This window comes from Elephantulus edwardii, unplaced genomic scaffold (assembly GCF_000299155.1).
Source record: "Elephantulus edwardii isolate Elephantulus edwardi_28Jun2011 unplaced genomic scaffold, EleEdw1.0 scaffold00006, whole genome shotgun sequence".
NCBI lineage: Eukaryota > Metazoa > Chordata > Mammalia > Macroscelidea > Macroscelididae > Elephantulus > Elephantulus edwardii.
In genome coordinates, this window is record NW_006399756.1 from 27,574,581 (window position 1) to 27,579,371 (window position 4,791).

Genomic DNA, 4,791 nt, shown 5'->3' on the forward strand with positions numbered 1-4,791 from the left:
AGATTCTAGCAGTGTTGGTGGTGGAAAACAAAGTGAAGAGGCTTCTGTAGGACTGCATCTCACCAAAGATTTCTACAAACCATGTAATTGCTACCACTTAATGCTATTTGGAGTTATAATTTATCTATTTTCAGCACCAATAACCATTGCATTTATAAGTACAACCTGGAATGATGAAATGCACTATTTTACTAGAGACTATATTAAAAGCATCCATAGCTCAGGGGCAAAATTCCAAAACATTGAATTTTAAAATTCCTTTTAATTTAAAGTACTTTCTCATTGATTTTCCTTCCTTATCTCCAAGGCAAATCATACTGTGTTCTTCATTTAGCCACCGCCCTTTCAAGTTGATGAGTGGGGCTCTGCTCACAAGAGAAGGCACCAGCTGTCAGTCAGCCTTTGGGAAAACAAGTTTACCTTTGAGCTGAAGAGACAAAACTAGTCTTTATTAAATTGTAGGATGTGCTCTTTGATAGAGACCAAAAATAATGACGACTTTTGTGTATTACCATCAGACTTCCAACCTGTTGGGGTTTTTTGTTTGCATGTTTTAATACCAACAAGTCTATTACAGGAATGTTACTCAATTATGAAATTATTTTTCTGTGTGAAGAGACTCTGCCATCAGGTTTATGACCTGTCAGTAAAGTTGGCACAGGATAGAGCAGGTTTCAGGCTGTTGTACATAAGGTGGCGATGAGTCACAAGCAACTTGATGGCACATAACAACAACAACATCATAAGCCTTCAGTGTAGTAAGACTTTCTTTATATCCTACAGCAAAGTGACCCATTGCCAGCGTGTATTAGCTTGGTTACCATTTATTTGAGTACATTGCATGGTTATTGAGCACAACTTCTGGAAAGCATACATTTTAAGTGAGTTTGAGAACTTTCTGAAATATATGTTTAAGTTCCTCATTAAGTCAATTTTTCTCAACCAAGTGTAGGGTGAGAGTGTGAGTTCACTCATTTGCATGCAGACTTCTGTTTTAAGCATTATTTTGCCTAAATTATGATACTTTATAAAAACGAGTATTTCATAAATCCTTTCACAATAAATTTCAAGCTTATATAAAAATATGAAATTGAACAAAGATTGGCAGTTGTTTTATAAATAATTTGCTAATTGTGTATAAATATCTTCTAACATGAATAAAAATTTATTTTAACCTAACTTGATATGACGATCGTGTTTATTATAAACTTTTTTTTAAGTCAGCAGGGGAAAGACATTTAAGCAAAGAGCGCCCGTCTAAGAGGTTCCCATGCCTGGTTAGCAGTGATTATGGCAGAAAGACAGTTAAAGGTGTGAAAGAGAAAGACATTGTCCGAGAGGAGGGTGGGTCCCTCCCTTGTGGGATGAGGGGGAAAGACCTACTAAGGACTTGTAAAGATCAGCCAAAGCCCTGTGAAGGACAGGCGTCTGCAGGACACACAGCCGTCATGGACACTCTAGTCAGACATGTCATGCTAACACTACAGCAAAGACCTGAGAAACTAAGTGAAATAGATATAGAAGGCATCCATCGAGCCCTGGTTATCTAATGAATGGGGAAAGAATTAGATTAAATATTGATTAGAAAAATAAGCAATGCATACCCATGTTCATTGCAGCTTTGTTCACAATAGCAAGGAGTTGGAAACAACCTAAGTGCCCATCAACAAACGAATGGCTAGAGAAGCTGTGGTATATTCGCACAATGGAATACTATGCTGCATTAAAAAACAAGGAACTCATGCAATATTATTCAAAATGGTTGACTCTGGAGAACATTATGCTGAGTGAAATATCCCAGTCACAAAAGGACAAATATTACATGATGCCACTGTTGTAGAATGGGATTGTCCTTGGGGTTAGGGAGACACTGAGTAAGATGGGTTCAATAATGTATACTGCACTGAAGCAGAGGAGGGAGAGAACCGTCTAAAAGAGAGATGTAACTGGGTATTTCTGTCATCACAGGAGACTAGAGCGAGGGCTGCATGGTGGAGGGGACCTGGGGGAGGGTTTGTAAAACAATGAAAGAATCTTTTCTTTTACTTTTCCATAATTTTTGGACTCATGTACTTATAACTTGTTAGTCAAATTTGTGTCTTCTAGGTTGCAACACCCCCATGATACATCTTGAAGGATATGTACATGTACAGCCAAGCACAATCAATAAGAGTGCATCTGAATTCCAAAATCAATCTCCATAACAGTCTATGTGTTTCCTACTGCCAAAGGGGCACTTCAGAGTAGTGAGAGAAGATCTTCACCCTGAAACCCACAGCGTCCCTTTTCAGCAGGAAGTAGCTAAGAGAATACGCCGTCCCCTTTTCCTTATGACTCAGGGTGAAGTCTCTCTCAGGGAGGAGTGATAGGGAATGGCAAAGGATACACTGACAAAGAAGATTAATCAGAACTGGCTTTGACAAGCACTGTGGCATTTGGACAAGAACAAACTGGGAGGAGGGTAGAGAGAATAGTGCAACAATGAATGAGTGGAAGCCCAAAATCTCTGTAAATGTTTATGAAAATTAATAAAATATAGAGAAAAAAAAAAGAAGAAAAATAAGCAGCCTTGAAACCACAAATGAGACATGGAGAAAAGAGGGACGCTGTCACAGGGCCATCTAGAGACAGAGACAGCAGCGCTCCCCAGAAGTGAGAAGATAGCGTCCCAGAATTCCCAGCAGGACATACAGTGACTGTGTAGACATACTCGGAGTGAAAGCAGGCTCTACTGGCTTCCTGAAGCTTATATACCCCCACCTAATGACCAGGCATGCCGCATCCCCGCTGGTGATTACCAGCGTAAACCTTCACCTTTGCTCTGACTTCCAGGAAACAAGGTACAGACCTCTTTTCCCTCTGGCCTTGCCCTGACCTGTATCACTCTTTCAAAGTTGGCCACTTTGGTGCAATGCTGGCCACGCACCCCACCCCTGCCCCCTGACCCAGCTCACCTCCCACTCCCTCTCACATACCCCCATTGGAGTTGGCACAGCATGACCCCATACACACCTACCTGCCACTCTGTCCTTGCCCCTCCCCTCTCCTGCCAGTCTGGGACAGCGAACATAACTGCACACACCCTGGCTTGCCACACACACACGCAACAACAGTGCAAGAGACCACAGCAGTGCACCTGCTCACACCTAACTGCATTCATCTGGTGGGAGCCAGAGATGGCCACTGGTCACAGCTACCCTCAGTGCAGCCGCCTGCTGCTGTGCCTCAGGGCCTACATCAGCCAGCAGCCAACACACTTAACTTCCCTCCATGACCAACAAATGGAAACTCTCACTCAGAGCCGGCGCCACCCCAGCCACCTGGAGAGATGGTGAGTGCTCTAGTGTAGCCAGGGTAGCACGTACACCTCTCCTCCCCAGACACATTAAAACTAAATGAAATGAAAGATCAATATACAGCAAACATTAATATAATGACACCTTACTACCTCAGAAACAACATTTAAAACTCCACAAACCACAAAAGAGAAATCAGATGACTGATAACATCCTAAAAGTCACACTTTAAAATAGGCAAAGGGTATGAACAGACAATACCAAAGAAAATATTCATGCAGTCAAACAAATACATGAGAGGAATTTGCTATCGTTAGCTATTCACTCACTCCTTGCCTTTGAGTGGGCTCTCTAACTGCCCTCCGTTGGATTTCTGAAGCTTTGAATTCCATAGGTGATTGCCCATGTTTCTCTCTTAGAACCTCTGGTGGATCTGAACCACCAAAAGGGCATGGCCTTTGGGTTAACAAGGCAACTCTACAGACTTCCACTAGAGCTCCTTCTTTAACCATTGTTAGGTACTATTGAGTCAGAACCAACTCACAGCTGAACCTCCAGCAAGTTTTCAAAGTAAGTCTTAAGAAAATTGCCCATCTTTTCCCACAGAGCTGCTGGTGTTTTTGAACCACATGCCTTACCACTAGGCTACCAGAGTTCTCTCTTTAACCATTGTTGTTGTGTACCGTTGAGTTGGAAATGACCAATAGCTGACCCTCCAGCAGGTTTTCAGAGGCAGTTAATTGTCCATCCTTCTGCAGAGCAGCTGGTGGCCTCGAACCACATACCTTCAGTATTGCCATGCAGCTTCTTATCACTAGGCTACCTATAACCACTTTTAACCATTAGAGAGCTGAAAATCAAAGCAATGAGAGATCAGTTCACCTTGGCAGTGGAAATGATGGGGGTGGTGGAAGGAGCAGATGCTGGCAAAGTTTAGAGAGACTGAAACTTTCTTACACAACTAGTGAGATTGTAAACTGTGGAAAATATTCTTTTGTTAGGTGCCATTGGTGGTGGTTGTAGGTGCACCTTGGAACAATAAACCATGCAAGATCAAAACAGCAGCATTTTGCTCAAAAATAAGTTTCAGAGAGCAGAAAGGGTCAAGGAAGATGGATGAATGGAAACAAAACACCCAGGATAGAAAGAGGAAGACTGCTGTTACATTGAGGAGATTGCAAACAATTTCACAAAACAAAATGTATAATTGTTTAGAACAGATTGTCTGGGACGCTAGGCTGTATGAGGAGGAATGTGGCATCAGAAGTGGAGGAAGAGTCGACACCTGCGTTTTAACACAATCCTGTTTTCTGAAACTGAGGAGGACCTGGAGCACTGCTGCAGAAGATCAAGGACTGCAGCCTTCAATATGGATTGAAGCTCAACATCAAGAAAACAAAGATTCTCACCACTGGGCTGATTGGCAGCATCATGATGGATGGTGAAGAGATTGAGATTGTTAACAGCATTAGTTTGCTTGGCTCCACAATCAACA